This window comes from Vulpes vulpes, chromosome 2 (genome assembly GCF_048418805.1).
Source record: "Vulpes vulpes isolate BD-2025 chromosome 2, VulVul3, whole genome shotgun sequence".
Lineage (NCBI taxonomy): Eukaryota > Metazoa > Chordata > Mammalia > Carnivora > Canidae > Vulpes > Vulpes vulpes.
The window spans coordinates 30,903,959-30,923,824 of record NC_132781.1 but is presented as its reverse complement, the minus strand read 5'-3'; the positions used below and the strand labels follow the sequence as shown (position 1 = coordinate 30,923,824).

At 41.1% G+C, this 19,866-nt stretch overlaps 1 protein-coding gene across 1 annotated transcript in view; it reads right to left on the bottom strand.

The window, feature by feature from the left end:
* The window catches only part of ANKFN1 (ankyrin repeat and fibronectin type III domain containing 1), a 450,535-nt gene that overhangs the window by 306,450 nt on the left and 124,219 nt on the right, over nucleotides 1-19,866 (bottom strand). The window lies entirely within an intron of this gene.

Below are 19,866 nucleotides of genomic sequence, written 5' to 3'. Positions count from 1 at the left end.
AAAGAGTTATAATTGTAATATACTAATGGTGAGAATAAGGGAACAGATCATTTCCAATATGGAATAGCTAGAGAAAATACAAATTTTAATTTATTTATTGTTGTGTATAGCATTTATTAGTTCTGAGTGCTTGAATGATACTAACTCATTTAATCCTCCTTCATGTCCCATGATGTAAATACTATTAGCATTCTCTTTTTAGATGAGGAAACCAGCACAGAAAGGTTAAGTTGTTTGCCCAAGGTCATACAGCTAGGAAGTAGCAGAGCTGGGATTCAAAACCTCCATCACAGGAGGAAAAAGAACTTAGATTGGACTTTGAAGGTAGGTTAGGAAAGCAAGAAGTTGGATGGAAATGGCAGGCCATTCCAGAAAGGGAGTGGTATGATGAAAGATTCATCTTCCTCACTCTGGGATGGTTGGTCTTACAGTAAAATGCAGGAGAGGTTAGAAAAGAAGGCTTAGAAATAAACTGAAAGTGCAATGATTTGGTCAATACCTGGCTTAGTTGTGGCTGTGAAAAATGGAAATGAATGGATGAATTAAAAAGAATCTATAAATGATGAATTAACACATATTGATAATCAAGTAGATATGAGAGAAAAAGACATGGGAAGTCAAAGACTTCTCTCAAATGTTGACCTAAAAAATGATGGCACCATTAATAGAATAAGGAAGTCGAGATGAAGCTTGGGGTTTAAAAGATCAGTTATGTTTTAGACATTTTGTTTTGAGATGATTGCAGGATTCCTAAACACATGCATCTATTGAGCAATTGCTCAAGTGGGACTTGAGCTTAGGAAAGTGGTCAGGCTTGCATTTACCAACTAAGGAACCATTAATGCAGAGGTGGGTGCATAAAAGTACTCCAAGGGAAGAATACAAGAGCAGAAGTGAAGGACTGAACTTTGTCCCAATCTAGTTGCTGGAGGAAGCAAATTAATTAATAATGAAATGGATAAAGAGGAATAAAGAAGAAAGTTGCAAAAGTTACCACTGTGGAAATCAAGAGAAGAACGTTGTAAGAGAGGCGATAGTAAGTGTAATGTTGCGATGAGGTAATGGAGAATGGAGAGTGAGACAAGAAAAAAAAAAAAAAAAAACATGGTGACTTCTGAGCAGCCAGTATAAATGGGGTGGTCCATTTCTTCCTTCTCTGGGCTGAGTGTTGCCTGTTCTGTCAACATTTCCTGATACAGGATGATTTTAAACCTTTCATCCTCAGCAACACAGCATAATGAGAAGAAGACGGCATGGACTCAAATTCAAAGGCTCTGCTGATAAACACAAATTTGGCAGTGAATAGAGCAGGTCATAGCCAAGGGTAGAGCCCTGGTTTCTCATGGTACAAAATTTCCTCCAGGATGTCACAGTCTTTGAGCACAGTTTTTAACCCATTGTGAATCCACTATGGAGACTGTTGAATGTCTGGCTGAGATTAGTAAGTACTCTGTTCGGGAGTGGTCTTAACTTACCAACACAGTAAATTTTAGCTTAAAGATGAATGAAGTTACCATGTTGTGATTTGTTCTTGATGAATAAATGTGGGGTTTTGGTGATCACTTTATTTTTTCAAAGTTTTGGTACCTACAATTTAATCATCTTTTCCAGAATTTTGCCAAGAATTTTAATAAAGATACAAGTTTAAGGAATTAAGTTTTGGTGAACTTGGATATCTTCTGATCACTACTCTTCTGAGGACACTCTCATTCATTATATCTCACAGGTAAACAATAAGATTGCTAAGAGGATATGTGGATTTATATTTTCAGCAAAATAGAAAAACTTTGCAAAATAAAACTTCTCAAGGCCTGAAAACGAACTTGAACTTACAGATGCCTAATAATTCTCTCTCAATCCTGGCCTGAATTCCCTTCTTTATACTGTTTATTCTGTTCTTTTTGATGTGAAGATAAGTCTTGTTAGAAAATCTGAAAACCTAATACGAGCTGGGAGGTCTTCCTTTCCTGTTACCCAGCACTGTGGTTCATTTTGACAACTGTTAAATGCCTACTCTGTATGGCTTCTATGGCAGGCTTTGGTGACGTGAAGATCTTACCCGAGACTTACTCCATTCTGGTTTTCAGCTTTCCCAGCAATCAGAAAATAAATGGTACTAATAATGCATCTTCTGATCCAAATTCATTTTCTGAATTGAATCTTTGGAGATCCAAATGCAAAAAGCCCCCCTAACCACTGAAACTTCTCCCTCCCTCCCCATGGATCCACACAGGTTTTATGAGCTGCTCATCCTCTTTTGTTTTCATTGGGATCATTCCAAACTGAATCACGAATGTCAACTACTGGCATTCCTCAAGCTTAGAAATCCCCATTCACTTTAGGAATCCTCTAAATACAGAGTTATTTCTATTAATTTTCTTAATTTCTTGAAGCCTTGGGTACGTGTCCAGAAACCCTCATTGTACCTTTAACCTTTCTGAGACAGTTCTCTCAAAATTCCTGCTAATTCAACATCACTTTGAAGGCCAATATGAAGTAGAACGGCAATTTTATCTTTTTCCTTCTACTTTCTAAAAAATGATATAGTCAATGAGGTAAAGGATTATGAGATATTCTAGTTTTAATAGAATCAGACTTCCAGTGAATTTATGAGGAGATAAAGTCCCTCATTGTACTGAGATCACTTCTGTATTCTTTGTTACACTTCTGTTTTAGAAAATAATGTTTAATATAATCTGTATTAAGAAAATATCATCTTCAAACACTATCTGGCTAGATAGCCTATAGTATAATGCCACCAAAATAGAACTTTGGATTCTTTTCCTTTATCGCAACTGAAATGCTTTTTACTTTACTTCCCCTCTCAGATCTGTAAGTTTTTGTACAACCCTGTAACTTCACTATATACAGGCATAAATTCCTCTCCTTTTCCTACCCTTGAAGGCAACATGCCACCCAGTTCCTCTAGTCAGAATTAAAAAAAAAAAAAAAAAGACTTACAACATGTAGGTGAAACTAACTACAAGCCAGCATCACGCAAGAAAAGCTTGAAATGGACAGATAGGAGGTTTCTGCAAGTGCTCATCACAGCTGTAGTAACAGAAGACAAGCTCTGGAGAGGCATTTGCCTAACAAGGAACTTCAACAGTGCTGACATGGATTCTGCATACAGCCACCTATGTTTTTAAGGTATTGTGTCTTCTAGAGCCCAATCCCCTAAAGGAATAAATCCAGCCACAAACCTCTATGCTGTGTATTCAAAGAGAGGGCCATATCTTCTGCTACGAAACCCACTCCCTTCTCAACGCTCCAGAATTTTTTTTTTTAATATTTATTGATTTTACGGGGGTGGGGCTGCAGGTAGAAGGAAAGGGAAACCTCAAGCAGAATTGCCACTGAGCTCAGAGCCCAATGCAGAGCTTGAATCTCATGACCCTGAGATCATGACCTGAGCTAAAACCAGGAGTTGGACACTCAACCCATTGAGCCACCCAGGGGTCCCCCCAGATTTTCTTTTTTACCTCCACAATACCTACAGATATATCCAGCTGGCTGGATCTTAAATATTTAATTTTTATATCTGTCTTCCCCATCAGACTGTAACCTCTTGGAGGGTAGACTGTGTCTGATTTATCTATATAGTTCCATCACCCACCACATTATTGATGCTTCTTGACTAAATGGTCTGGTTTCTTTTGTGGGCACAGTTGTGGGAGATGCCCGGTAAAGGTGTCTGGACTTATCAAGAGTGATGCTACTCTTTCAGAGCAACAGAATTATAATATTTGGTGCTTTAACCAGGGCAAGAATTTCTGGTCACAAGGATCTGACAATCAGATAGGGTTAATATTGTTATTTTGCCTTTCTCCAAAGGTTAATTTATTGTTCATTCTATCCATAGGCTTCACTATGCAAGTAAATAAATATCTAGGAAATTGGATATGCCTTTTGTATCTCTTAGCATCTTAGATTGAACTGCTTGTTCCTGCTACTGTAGATTTGGCATATAAATGCCACTTGTCATCACCTAAGAAATACGAGGCCCATCCCCTTGTCCTGTTGTTTCTTGCCATGTCAGATGTGACATTGTCCATATAATCCTGTTTTGCAATTTATTTGCACTTTCTTTTCCTCTGTCTAACAAAAATCCTATTTCAACTCTGTTGGTCAGCTTAGAATTGTGCCAAATACATACTTCCAAGTCTCTGTGCAGTATACCCAGAATCTAGCCAGGTCCTTTTTTCTAGTATTACAGGCCACAGCCCAGGAAACTAACATCTCTTCCACACCATCTTTGGCCTTCACATTCCTTATTCATCTTTCTTTTTCCAAAGACCTTCAGCTGGAAGAAGAGATGAAAGCATCACTTGTGTCTTGAGAGTCCCTCTATGGTTCTCTATCCAAATCCCTGGGTGTCTCTAGGGACCCATCTGACCACTCATTCTTTTTTTTTTTTTTTTTAAGATTTTACTTATTTATTCATGAGAGACACATACAGAGAGAGGCAGGCAGAGACATAGGCAGAGGGAGAAGCAGGCTCCATGCAGGGAGCCCGATGTGGGACTCAATCCCTGGACCGTGGGATCATGCCCTGAGCCAAAGGCAGACTCTCAACCGCTGAGCCACCCAGGCATCCCCTGGGTGCCATTAATTCTTATAGGAGACAGCAGAAGAGGACAATGGGGTTCAAGAGTGCCATATGCTCTCCACTGTGGTCTCTCGACCAGCAGTAGGTGCCTCTAAAGGGCAAAGTCCAAACTTTACCTGACAGATCATTTCTTCTGAGGGTAGTAATAGGGTTCTTCTATGCAATGGTTCCTACAAATCTCCTGCATTGCTCTTAGAGCCAGTGTAAGGTAATGCCTCTTTATCAGAATGTCTTATAGCATGCTTCACCACAAGAATCTCTTTGGGGGGGTTTCCCCTTTTCTTCTCATTCATATAACTTTGACACCTATTTCCATTCATAAACTCAGCTTATTTTTCTACCTGGTTGCTTTCTTCCTGAATTATTTTTGTACTCCCTATTATGTCCCTTGTTTAATAAACTGGAATGTAACAAAGTGATCCCCAAACTTTTTCCTTCAATTTCAGCAATCACTGAAGCTTGAAAATAGAGCAAATAGAACTCTTCATCAATAACCTCAGGGAAAGAGAAACACAAAATAGATTCAGAAGGTCAAAATATTCTTCTAATCAGTGTGAGTCACTTCCCAGACTCCAGAACAAAAGCATCTGTGGGTCGCAGGGAACAACTGCTTTCAAGTCTTGCTAACTAAAACAAGTTAATGTCCCGCTCATTTATTTTCTCTTAAAAATAACCTATTTATTTGAGAATCTCCAGCTAGCTTCTCAGTAGATGATACTGAGATCTCAGAAGCCTAATAATAGCTTTGTGATATAGAAAAAACAACTAGGCAAGGAATCCAGAGAACTGGGTTCTAATTCAAACTCCATCATTGTGTGGTTTTAGGCTATTCATCTGAACTCTGAATCTTGTTTCCTGATCTATTAAACTGATGTAGAAAACAGTTCCTGCTTTTCACTGGGTATTTGTAGAGGTCAGGTATGCGCACATACACACATGTATGTATACATGTATAAATACATACATGTTTTGCAAACCACATACTGCTCCACAAATATTACACTTTAGGTAATTATCATTGCATTTTGAAGTTAGCATGACATCCTGGAGCCCTTATAAAAAAGGAACAAGCTAGAATGAACAATCCTAGACTCTAATTTTTGTAGCAGAGCTGGATATAAGAAATTGAGCAAATCATTCAAGCTGTTTGAGAAATTCCCCATTATATGAAATAGGAATGATGAGACTCCCTGGCCTTCCTCCAGAAAGTTTTGCTTCTGGCCCAAGGCTCCACCTGTTTCCCTAAAGAATGATACCAGGAAGATTCACTCTTCAGGTAGCAAAGCACCCCTATCCACTTTTCAGCACACTACTTACCCTACAAGTCCATCCAGACAACATATTAGAAGACAAAACAGTAACACCAATACCTAGGCAAGACACACCTTACATAACAGTTGACTGAGGTGGGGGTAGGAGGAGTTGACATTTCCTTATACTAGGATATTTTACACTAGGGTGTACAATTTGATACTCTAGTATTTTATAATAGGGTATAGAATAACTTGAAGTAGAACCTAATATATGTTCAGCTTAGAACTCTGGAAAGCCATACCATCACTTATTAATTAATTGATTTTTCTACCTACAATTTTTTCTATTACACAATTCAGCCAGGACTGTAGATTTAATCACCATCCACACTGACAAAGCTTGAGAGTCAAGAGAGAAGATCATTGATGGGTAGAGGTACATTATGTTAGGATACATAGCAATGCAATGGAACCCAGAGCCCAAATCTGTGAGCACAAAGGAGGCAACGCAGATATGTGTGTGCATACACCCGTACATACACACACACACACACACACACACACACACACAAAGGTGTACATATCCAAAATAGCATCAGGGCCAAGAACAAATATTGCCACAAATATTACCTTTCCCAGTGACCTCCTCCACCTATGGTATATTGATATATTCTGATTTTAGGAAACCCCATTAGAGGGGGGCCTTGCTTTATAAAATTGCTTCATAAAATTGAAAACTTCTGAGTAAATATTGATTGGCTGAATCTTTTATGAAGTGCACTACAAAACTCATTACAGTGGAGCTTTCCTGGTTGTAAGAGGTGTACCCTTGAGTGCAGGTGGCCACAGAGGACCCTGCAGAAGAGCATCCCCCATTACCAGGACACATCCTCAGCAAGACCTCACTATGGAGTGGCAGAGGGTGGTAGCCCACCCTGAGATCTCCAGAAAACCCTAAAGTTTCTCTATTTCCACGTTTTCTGATTCATCAAATGGGGAGAGCAAATGTTTTCCCACTGAGGTGAGAGGATTAAAATATATCTTTTAATTAAATGGGCAAAACAAGACTGGACAGAGACACGGGTTTTCGTTTACAGAGAATGAGCAACTTCTTGCACACTATCCCCACAGCTCAGAAGACTCAAACTAAAAAGTAATGACAAACTACCCATTATGGGTCTCCTGCAAAGAGCTCTGACTATGGATGGTAAATGAAGACACAGATCTGTGTCAACATGGATCCATGGTTACATTTTGAGTCTCAGGAATCACATACTTAGATTCCTAAAAGTTAGAATACAGATCAGTAGATTTGAGTATAATAATTTGTATCAGAGGAAACTTCACATAGCATTTCCTTAACAGAGTTTCCCACCTAACTTTCTATCTCTAAATCACCTGCATTTGTAGAACCACTACTGTCGTTGACTCTTCCTATATCCCTGTCCTAGAGGAACATATTAATGATCATATAATGAGGCAGTTCTAAACTCTTTAGTAACTAATGCCCTTGGGACAGGTCCAAGACTAGAATCCACTGAAACAGGTCTAGTTCTAAAGAGACACTAGTGCATTTTATAACAGGTTGCGGAGGGAAGATAGACAACTAGAGTCAGAGATTGAGGGCTTTTTGTTTTGTTTTTTTTTTGTTTTGTTTTGTTTTTTACTAACTGAAGCAACTATAATAACTTGAGAGGAGACTTCTGATTCAGTGGCCTATGTGTTCTATGCAAATTTTTATTTGGACAGTCCTCAGACCTCCAGGGCATCCTAAATGTAGTAATGGACTATTTCAAAAGATACTTCTAGAAACCTCCTGAAAATTCTACATGCCAAGTCCATGCAGATGCTGCTTATTTCAAGACAGGGGGAACAAACTAACAAATAGCATTGTGGATGATGAATTGGGAATCAGTATCTTATGCTCTAAGCTATGTACACAGTCAAAATAGTCAAATGCAAAGTGAAAACTTCCTTCTGTCCTTTACCTGTCTGAATTTTTTGACAGTTCCCTCTGGCTCCTTGAGTTCTCTGGTACTGTGTAGATTTAACCTTTAGAGAACAGAGCTGGATTCGTTTTAAACTGCCTCCCATCTCAGATGCTACATTCAATTTCGGATAGATGCCTTCCTGCTTCTGTGAATATGCAGTCCTCTAAGTGGCTCACAGAATAAGAAAAAAAAATGGAGTTAGAAGTCTGACAAACACCCAGATCGGCCAGGCTCACCCGATTCAATCCAAGGTTTGACAAGTCGCTGTACAGAAAAGCAGTCTTTTGGAGGCGACACTGCTTGCCAGCACGCACATCCACTTTGGAAGAGGACAGAACACCAGCTGCCTACAGACTCACTCAGGCTGCATCTCCAAGAGCAAACAGACCTCTTCAGTTTTGGTGAAATGAACTTTTCCCCAGCTAATCAAAATGCCACTTGCTTGGCTGACTGAAATATCCTCCAACCCAGTAAGGCTGCACACCTTTTTCACAGCTATCCTCTGCCCAGGGAGAAGTCAATAAAGAAACAAAATGCAAATAAATTAGCATTCATCGCTGCTGATCTAGTATAAATATTTATAAGGGAAAGATGCGGCGATTTTGAGTGATACCATGATCTTGGCCCCACATAAACAGTTGAAAACAGCCATACTTGTGAGATCGCACTTTGCTTTTTTTTTTCTTCATTTCACATCACCATAATCACCTAATAAATATTTAAATGGACCCATTTGCTGTAACTATAAAAGAACCGTGTAAACTTGTTGTCATCTAGACACATTAGCCGTGGTGGAGTCAATGAATTTCAACAGTCACTTAATATTGCAGCCACTAGCTACCTTAAAACTGCCAGCTACGGCCTGCCAGGAAGCTACTGTAACAGTCCTGCTCACTAACTCCGGAGCAAGACACGAGCTTCATTATGAATGCGAGCATTGCCGCTCTAATTAGGCCTGGGAGAAGTTTAACAACCATCCTACAGTCTTGCTGCTGACAAATATAAAAATAAAGCCTTGTTCGAATTAGCAATGTGAAGTGAGAAGGTCTAGAAGCACCAACTGTCTGACCGGCCCTGGAACAGCTCTAATCTATAGTGGGGTTATTTCGGTTCATAAACTGCTAGTATGTTACCTGCAGGAGGTCTCCCCTGTAAAATGAATTATAGTAAGCTATATGTGATAATTAACCATGCATTAGCAAATATCTTGAAACAGGGAGGCTCTGTTTTCTCTGTATTTTGACTAATAAAAGCATGAATTTGTTCAACAAATGATCATTTAGGTTGTGGGATTCTAACCATATTGGAAGGACACAGTGAGTAATACAACATTGTGCTGGTCTAAAGGGTTTCCTTACCCAAACAGGCTGCTTAATAGACTGGCTCCATACTATGATGCTATTCACAGACCTAAAAACCACAGCGTTGAGAAGACAAATACAATATACATTTAAAATAATATGAACCTTGTGCTCTTATTTACTTTAAAATCACCCTATATGTGACAATTAAAAAAGAAAAAAAAAAACCACGGCTAAAGTTCTATTTCAGAAAACGATGTTATATTTTATTTAAAATAATTTAAAAACAACCCCGGTAACTTTGCAACAATTAAAATGTATATATAATTGAACGATTTTTTACGGAGCTGTTTTCTGAGAATTTTCTTTAGAAGGTTTCAAACACGCTCTGCAAATGAAAATTAAATCACAACACAGGAAAAAAAAACAACATTAATTTTTGAACTAATCCATCAGCCGAAAGGATGTACATGAGCACAGCTAATGGGTATCAATAACTGGGGAAGAAGTGTTTTGGGTGTTGGATTGGCTGGGCTCTGGGAGGGTTCTGAGAAGGGGGTGTCCTCTCTAATCATCAGGGTGTTCAGTGAGAAGAGGAGCCCAGGTGTTTCCACCATTACAGGAAGCTGTGAACAGACACTGCCAGCATAAGGAGATGGCAATAATGCTTTCAAATTTACAGACCTTCCCCTTGTCTTGCAGGACACCAACTGCTTTTTTATAAAAGGTAATATTCTTTCTTTTTTTCCTCCCCTCATCTTCTAACCTCACAGTTAGAATGCATATTTATATGTAGTATATATAAACACACGCACACATACTTACACAGATCTAAAAATAATCCAGACAGACCGCTAAGGCAGCTTCAGATTTTATCCCAAATATGTGACCAATAGTTCTGCTTTAAATAGTCTATCCAAACCCATCAATAAGTTGAGGTTATCCTGTCTAAGCAGTTTCAAGAGCTTATGTGTTTATACCTAAATTGGTTCCATGGGATAGTAATAGATGTTATGCTAAAGAGGTTCTGTGGTCAGATATATATGAGAATCTCCGGATTAAGTAAAGTGACATAGGTTTCTTTACTACAGGACTTCTCAGAGCCTTTACTGCCACCTTGGGAAATACTGGCTCAGTGTAAACGTTAGGTACACATAGCTAGTCCTCATTGGAAAGAGTATCCAGTGTTACAAAAAGTTTCCCAATGATGCAGAGAGATGAAAAGAGATGTCGATTCTGAAGACTCCCTGAAGGACCTGGTGGGCTGAGGGATAGTCTCCAGCAAATCTGTCCTGCCAGTAAAAGGACAGAACTCTCTAAATTCAACTAGAGAACACCTAATCCTAAGTGGGGCCAAGGGCTTTCCTGGTTTGGCTAAGGAATTATCCTTTTGATAATCAAAGCACCCTTCAGCTGCAATCCACTCACCCACTCCAGGTTCTGCAGGAAAGTCACAAGGCAAACATGCTTCATCATCCCAGCAAAGAATCTTTCTTTTCCATGTTAAATTAAAGCATTTCTACTCTTTGATCACTAAGCACCTATGAGGAAGGAGCAGGTGGATGGTCAATAAGCCTTCATGAGGGAGGTTAAAAGACACCTCATTCCACACAGTCTTTCTAGCTCAGACCATCCTCACAGCCTGGCTTAATGTATGAGGATTACTCTTCCGAGCAAGAGCTCTCTCTCTGTTCACCTCCCGGTATGCTGAGTGGCTAGAACCCAGACTACTAACTCCTATGAAAACAGAAATCAGCACACTGAGTGAAGATCCTGGAAGGGGAAATGGAAGAACAGTGGTGTTCAAAGAAGCTCCAGACTCGGTTCTGTGAAGTCTGCTGGCTTGAAGGTTGGTGTAGGAGCCTGGAGAGAACCAGGGAGAATGAATATGGATCCTGCAGGTACCAAAAGATATGTTTGAGGGCTGGTGGCATGGGAATGATCTCCATTATCTAGTTCCTCGGTAGTGCCTCTGCATCTCTCCACAAACATGTTTTGCTGAAATTTCTAAGAATTATACTTGGTGTCTTTAAGATTGGAATTGTATCTATAGGTGACTGGAAGTCTTCAATGCTGGGCTTCAAGTTTTCATAAAGTGTTTGCGGGAGTCTGAGACTACGTGAGAAAATACTGTGATAAGTTGGTCTTGAGTTATGTTCCCTTGTCTAGTGAAAAAGGCTCAGATTTAGAATCAATCAGACAGACGCAGGTTCAAATCCTGCCTCTGCCACATACCAGGGCAGTATAACTGGCCTCCCTGAGCCTCAAGTTCCTTATCTATAAAGTCATGATAACAAGATAGTGCATGTAAAGCACCCAGCACACAGGAGCAGCTGAGTAAATAATGGTTATCCCTCACCCCCTGTCTAACGCTGCCCAATACAGAGACTCATTCTACAATTACACTCTAGTGCTATGAGCCAGTCTAGACCTAGGTAGAAATAGGTAGAGAAATCCCTGAGCATATGCTTAAATAGTAGCTGGTCTTTCTGAGTATTTATAATAGATGTGCCAAGGCTTTGTGCAAAGCAGGTTTTTTTTGTTCGTTTATCCTATTTAATCTTAACAACCTCCCTAAGATTTGGAGATTCCATTTCTAGTAATGAAAGTCAAAGATTTAAAAAAAAAATAAATCCCTGGTGATGAGAGTGGTTTCTTTCACTCCATTCTGCTGCCATCAAGACCGATCTTAAAGCCCTGCACTGTTTCTGCACTATTTATTCATCAGAATGGTATTATTGACTGGCCTTGGGAGCGAGTGCTAAGAGTGCCCCCTTTTGGTCCTTGAAAGCCTTACGCCCATCTGGGAGAATTAGGTGTGAAGCGTCCTTAGGCTCTTTGCAAGCGCATTCAGGGTTATTTGTGTCTCATACTGTTGTGTCCCCCAGTCGGTCTGTATGTGGCTTTTACATTCCTTAATAAAGTAATAGACATGAAAGAATTCTGTGGCTGACGCCAGCAGCCACAGAGAACACCAAGTCTAAAGTCAGCTAAAGGTAAACATATGGAGCCATCCAAGGAATGTGGCAATAAAAATTGGAACATATGACAGAGCCTCCCCTCCCCCCCCCCTCTATTTTTCTGGGATAATTGTGTCAAGGGATGGGGGAAGCAGCTCTTTGCAGACAGCAAGCCTTCATTGTGATCTGCTGTCCTCTGGCAGGGGGAGCCAGTCAAAGAATCTTTCAAGAAATAGCTTTTCTTTTTTTCCCTGACTTGAGTGTTCAACTACCAAAAATCTTTCAAATCAAATCCAAAGACAATTATTTATTTTCCAGACTTAATTTAATAGCAAAAACACCCCTGGAGGACTGAATGTGGTATTTGACTTTTATTTGGGCCACTCTGGGCATCACCAGCAGCTTTATTCTCCAAAGTGTGACTTTGCAGTGAGCTCCATGGCCCACAGAGCTGTCCAGGGGCGCTGGCTCAGCTCCTCACTCCCCTCGCAACAGCAGCCGCGGGGGCCAGGCCAGAGACAGCACATAAATAATGCTTCTCAGTGCAAGTTTGACTCGGTATTTCTTCTCCATGGCTCGTACTCTTCATGCTCATGGAGGGAAAACATGACCCCAGTCTGTCCCCAGACCACCTTCCCAGCCTTGTCTGACACTGTAGTGGCCCCACTGTGGGCTCATTCTGCCCCTGTCATGTGGGATTAAGTGATGCTTGCCCCCTTGTCCTGCTTTCACTTCTGCTGTGCCATCACCTCTATCTGCCGCTTCCCTATCTCTACCAATTGCATTGATTTTAAAACATGTGCTGTGGAGTTCAAGTGATGGATTCAAACCCTGACTTCATTATTTACCACCTATATGTTCTGGATAAAGTGAACTGGCCTCCTAGTACCTCCCGGTGTGTTTCTTCATATGTAAAATGAAGACTATACAGGACGAACTCGCTTTATAGGACTATTGAGGATAAAATGAGCAGATGATTCAGCCAATATCTGGCACAGTACACAAAGCACTGTGTAACCTTCAGTTATTATTATAATTATTATTAACCCCACTATGGAAATCCCACTCACTGTTCAAGAGACACATCAACCTCATTTCCTCCATGAACCCCCCAGGGAGTTTCCCTTTCCAGTCTCCTTTTATTCAATTGTTCTATCTCCTAGGTTTTCATTCCTTTATTACACTATTTATTAGTCTGACTTGAAATAATTTCATTCAGTTAGTAGCCATTTATTAAACACACACAATGTAATGTGCACAGCACATTGCTAGAGATACAATGATTGACCAAACACAGGACGTCCTTCCAAGGAGACAATGATACAAGGGATATCATGGCCAAGGCTGACTTTGGTGTGAGGTTGAAAGTGCTGAGTGCTATGAGGCACATGCAAAAAAGATGTCTTTGGTTAGGGAGGGGTATGGAGGAAAGTGAAGTCAATGTAAGTTGAGGTGATCAGGAAATGCTTTATGGAAAAGATGGTGTTTGCAGTGGATCCTTCAGGCTTTGAATGTTTAAAGAAGGGGAAGGAGGTAGGGAAGGGCAAAAGTAGTGAGACAAGTGATTATTTGCATCTGTCACTCCAAGTACGGTGTTAGTCCCAAGAAACCAGAAACCATTCCAGAAACTGCGCTACCTTGCCATTAGGCATGTTAAGAAGTCATAGGCCGGGAAAGGGAACCGAGAGTAGCATGGGGTAAATGCTAGGGAGACCTGACAAGATGAGAAGAAAAGGAATAGCTCCTGGAGGATGGGACTGGGAAGGGCAACCCATTAATCTCAGTGGGAGATTTGGTACTCTAGAACATTCCAGGTGGTGTTCTAACACATGTAGTCCAATCCAAGGGGCACAGTAAGGACATATTCTTGAGTGCTAATCCACTCACTTCAACAGAAGTGAAGAGAGTTTTCCTGAGCTTCTGCTCGAAAGAGAAGGTGGGCTCCCGCCTGGGTCAGAAGCTGGCAGAGGTTTTGGACAAGAGAGGTAGGGTGGGCTTAGAACTCTACACTCAGAATGCATCCCAGGAACCCTGGAAGTAGTGGGCTGAGTAAACTAGCTCCTTGCAGGCAGGGATGCCTGGCCTTCTACTGTGCCCTGGTGCTAGGGTCGGATTTGTAGGCTACCATGTTAAGTCTCAGGGAAGCTGCAGCTTGAATGTGTGTGTGGATTATAGTGGTGTATACAGAAGCATGGATTTTTGGAATCATCAGACCTGGACTGAGCTCATTAGCTCTGTGCCTGAGCAAATCATTCAGTATTCTCAGCTGTGTTGCTTTCATTTTGTCAAATGTGGCAATTCATACATAATACATCAGGGTCAAAAGAGAGGACTATGTAAAGAGTTGAGAGTGTGGTTCACAGACCAGCCGTACTGACATCAATTGGGAACCTGTTAGAAATGCAGAGTCTCAGGTCCCATTCCAGAACTGCTGAGTCAGAATCTGAATTTTAACTGGACCCCCAGGTGATTCATACATCCCTCAGAGATTGTTAAACATCAGATGACAAGAATAGATGACTAAGGTAGATGCTCCAAGTGGGCATGCCTGCTGCTGTTTTCATGGCTCTGTGGATTCCTGGGCTGCTGGTCACTAGATGTGACTAATTGCAGCCTAGATTCAGGGCAGTAGAGATGTTTCCAGAGGGGTTCTTACTGGTTAAAGGTCTGAGTGGGGCCGACCCCGCCAGGGAATACCTCTCATAAATTCTTGTAGAATCAGAGTGATTCGCACAGTGCCCCCTGCAACACGCACACTCACACATAATGCGCACCAAGCTTTCTGGAAAAGCCAAACATGAATTTGTTAATCCATGAGCAGTGAGGTCTCTCTCTTTATGCCTAATTACTCCTCGCTTCTTGCCTCATTCCTTTGGTTTCCAACCTAGCACACCTTGCAATTTCACACTTATAAATTTGCTTTCCACTCACTGTACTGGTAGCTATTAAACACGGCTGTCTTGATTCTCACTGGATAAAGGCCCATACTTCCTGCTACAGTGAAAATCCTCTGTGTCCTGTTGGGAAGCCTGGGAGAGGCTTTGCTCTAAACCAGAAGAACACAGGTCACCGGACATCCTCCCTGCCCCCCCCTTTCTGCTCTGGCCCACCAGGTGGTTCTGGCATATCATGGCCTCACACCCCTCCCCCCACACCATAATCCTCAAACCAATCCATTAAAATCCCATTTTGTGTAGTATTGGCTCCAAACTCCCTGTGCTACATTCCCAGAGTTCATTGACTCAAGGGGCAGTCCCCCCAAACCATACAGGATAGGTTGAAAGAATTAAAACATGGGCTATAGAATGCTGCTGGCAGATTTAGTACAAGCTAAAAGGTCTTGGACCACATATGTAGCCACTTACTGTGTGACCTTGAGTAAGTTACTTAGCCTACCCAAGCCTCAGTTTCCTTGTGTATAAAGTGGGGGAATAATTGTACATGATTCAATGATATCATCCATGTAAAATGCTTAGTATAGTTCCTGGCACATAATGAGTACTCCATAAATGTTTGCTATTAATATTAGGCTCACCTTATACAAAGAGGTTACTCTCTGCCCTCCTTTTCCCATTTAATAAGCAAACAGACAGCTCAGACTTGGAACAGAGTTCTGGTGAGCTCCACCCAAATGGAAGCCAAGTGGTGCCTCATAATCCCTGAAAAAACAACAGGTAACCTCCAAACTACACACCCAAAGGAGCCAAGACCAATGCTTTAGTGCCCATTAGTCCTCGTCTGGCTTTCTATAGGAAATATGACCACTTTTTTTCAGCAACTATAATTTGTGGATTAATTAGACTATTTGATTTTCTTTCTCTTTCTTTCTGATGGCCAGAGGGCCTCATTAGCACCTCCATTAGCATTTGGTCAGGGAAGGAAGAAGCAGTGGTCAGTTCCAATAGTCTGAAGCATGAGAAAGGAGCAGAGGATGAATTAAGTTTTCTCTTTGGGATCCTGAGTTTGAAAAGCAGATAGGGATGAGCAATTATCCATGCACACATCACATGTTTATTAAACCCCTGCTGCATGCACAGTATGCTTCTAGTCATGGTAGGGGGTAGAAGAAGCAAGGTACATTTGGGGATGACACCAAATATACACAGAAAACCAAATCGATGATATGGAAGTAAAACCGCAATAATAAAGCAGATCTCATTCACATTTCCTCTCGGAGTTTGTTCCTTCGTGCATCAAATGAAGAATTTCAACTATAGTACAGACTTTCAAGGTTGAAAGGAACAATGGTGGTCTTCTGTGCCAAAATTATTTTCTTTCATAAAATAATGGCCTATCAGAATGTGACACACCTCCAGAGACAGGGCTCTCACTATCAAGAGATAGCTCATAATCATATTTAGATTTTGTTGAAACTCTTATCTCCCTGTAACCTCTTCACATTGTTATTATTTCTGAAAGTTGGCCAATTCTCAGCCAGTACTCAGAGTGGCCAATTCTCCTAGTGGTGGATGCCTTCTATGCCAATTTGCAGAAAGCCGGTGTGTTAAATGTCCAGGCCTGATCTTCAGCTGGCAGGGTCCAGAAAGGCTGTGTCAGTGGTTTGTATCAGTGATGGACAACCACTGCTCAACTTAAAGCCTCCTTGAGTCTCCACTATGACCCCAATATCTTGGCACCTTCCCCCAAATTTCCTTAACCTTCCCATGATCCAGAAACCAAAGGCTTGATGCCTAGTACAGCAAGGAAGTCCTCTAGGGCTTTAGGAGGGCCCCACAGCTAATATCCCTCTGACTGGTCCTTGCTTGCACTAAGCTGATTACCAGTATTTTCACATCATCCCTGTAATATCGTTATTCTCTGGGCCAAATGTACTAAACCTAAGTATCTTTCTATAAATGTTTGGAGATAACCGTCCAACTTAGTAACTGAATATTCCTCTTTCTTGTCACTTTCCACCTGAATGTGTTCCACTTGGCTACTATCCCTCCTTGGGGTGACATTCTTGGTGAAGGCTGAACCATACAGAATGGAGCAGAAGTCCCACTGTCCTTGCAATGTATACTTTACCTCTGGCTATATAGTCATAGATAGTGTCATCTCTAAGAGGCTTATCACATATAATTCTAAGATACCAAAGACAAAGACAAACGTAAGACATTACAAGACAAATGTCCAGTTCAGGATTAGGCTACTAAGTGCCCTCAGCTCATGGGAGTAGAGATCATTAACAGCTAAAGTGCTGATTCTTTGGAGGATGTTTAATTTGAAAGTCTTGAAGAGGAGCAGAGGAAGGTAGTTACAAGTGGGGAACAACTACATCAGCAAAGGAAAGAAAGGGTAGCACTGAGGAAAAGGGAGTAGAACAGTTTGGAATAAGATCTTCCTAAAGGAAGGAGGGAGAAATGGGAAAAGTGGAGGGATCTGGTGGGGTTGTGGGTCTGGATGCTCATTTGCAAGTAATATGGGGTCACAGAAAATTTTAGCTGGGCAAGTCATAGTGCAGTTCTAGAAGAATAATCACTTAATGCTATGACAAAGGAACTAGAGAGGCAGGGATACAGGTTAAAATGTTAGGGATTAGGAAAGAAAGAGATACATTCGAACAGCATGAAAAATTAGAGTAAGTGTGATGGATGACCAAATAGATTATAGTGGAGGGAGCAAGTGGGGCAAGGGTTGGAGGAATAAAGAAAATACTATATATTTGAGTGTAAGGGACCTGAAGAATAAATAGCACACGAGGAGGGACAGGACATTCACGAAAGGGAGGCTGCTAATGGCAAGTTAATACACAAATCTCCTGAATTCCACGTAATGGTACAATTCTCTATGGAGGCATCAAGAAGACTGCTAGAATTATGAAACAAGTAGTACATTCTAGAAAGTTGCCTATCAGAGTAAATTATTAATTTTATAAATTAGACTTCCGATTTTATTTTCATGCTTGACCAAGTGTTACTTGACAGGGCTGGGATAAGCAAGTGGGAGTATTTCCTGAGTTGGCAAGGGGTGGTCTCAAGGATTGGATTCAATTGTAAATGGCAGATCTCAAGACTGTCAAAGGTCATTAGAAACACTCTGATAGTAATCAAGGTCAACACCAGGAAGAAAATGCCATGAATCAAGTGAAAAAAAAAAAAAAAAAAAAAAAAAGAGGGTGGAGAAAGTCTGACTTTGTGGAAGAGCAGAATAGAGTGAGACATAGAAACAGATTAAATCGAGTGGTGTAAGCCCAAGGCCATCTGTGAATGGCACGCTGATGCTGGAGAATTCCTTTTTATGAATGATAATGGCAATGATGACAACTGTAGGTGATTATAAACACAGGTGAGAAACGGGATAGAGATGGTAAACCTGTGTTGCAAGAACGAATGTGTGTTGATGATGGAAGGATGCGGCATTATTTGCACATTAGGCTTGGGCACAGGAAACCTAGGTGGCTATTTGTTTTTTTTTTTAATTTTTAAAATTTTTATTTATTTATGATAGTCACAGAGAGAGAGAGAGAGAGGCAGAGACACAGGCAGAGGGAGAAGCAGGCTCCATGCACCGGGAGCCCGACGTGGGATTCGATCCCGGGTCTCCAGGATCGCGCCCTGGGCCAAAGGCAGGCGCCAAACTGCTGCGCCACCCAGGGATCCCCCTAGGTGGCTATTTGAAGTGTCAGCTCATGGTCACAACATCCCTTCTAGCAGTGAAGACATGATGAAGAAGGATCTGACTACTACAAACTGCTCAGCTGTGTGCATGAAATAGGAAATGCTACCATTTATCGGGAGCTAACTGCCAAGTGTGATGATGATGCCTTTTCATCTCTTAGTTTTCATCATTGCAATAATCTTGAAAAGGAAGATGAGGACACTGAAGCTGAAAGCAATGAAAAAACTCAACTCTAAGTCACAGGTCTGGATGTAGTTCAGGTTTTTCTGTTCCTCCATGTTTAGTGAAACGCTCATTTGTTCAAATCTAATAACTTAGCCCACACCCTTTAAGCATAAAGTGTGGCTGAACTTAGAGCATTAAGTCCTTACTCTTGTATTTTACTGAATTCACATCAACGTCACTCAAATAGGCTTTAACTTTCTCTGTCAAAGACTAAAAAACACATCCTACGTGTCCTTTCTCAGCTGGTTAATGCCCTACCTCTGGACTCTTCTCTACTAAGTTTCTCAAAAGAGTTGAACCCTTCTGCCTCCGTTCCATTATTTTCCACTGGCCTAGTGCACTTCCCCACACCACTGCACCACAGAGCTTTCTGGAAGGTCACCAATGACCACCAAGACTCTCAATCCAAAGCGACTTCACCCTCTTTGTCCTCTGAGTGACATTCAAAACTGCTGACTGCCTGCTCCCATCCTTGAAATGCACTCTTCCTTTGGCTTCAGAAACTTTACAAACTCCTGGTTTTCTTCTTACTTATTTGGCTGCTTCTTTGCTGTCTCATCTCTCTTTATTTTGCCTTTAATGTTGAAGTTCCTCAAGGTGCAGTCCTAGAAGGTCTTCTCATATCACTTTTTAAAACTCTTCCTCCAGGCAATTGTGTCCATGATTTCATTTATGATCTATGTGACACCCCTCTCCCCAAATTTAAACCTCTAGCTCAGATCTGTTCTGCACTCCAGATCCATATACTTGATTGTTTATTATAGATCTTACAGTTTCCTGTGGATCAACGTGTTCAAAACTGAAATCATCTTTTTCTGTCTTATACAGACCTCTTTCACCTCTCCAAATCTCCATGTTTCTTATCTCAGGAAATGCACAACTCTCCTCCAGTTGCCAAGGCTTGAC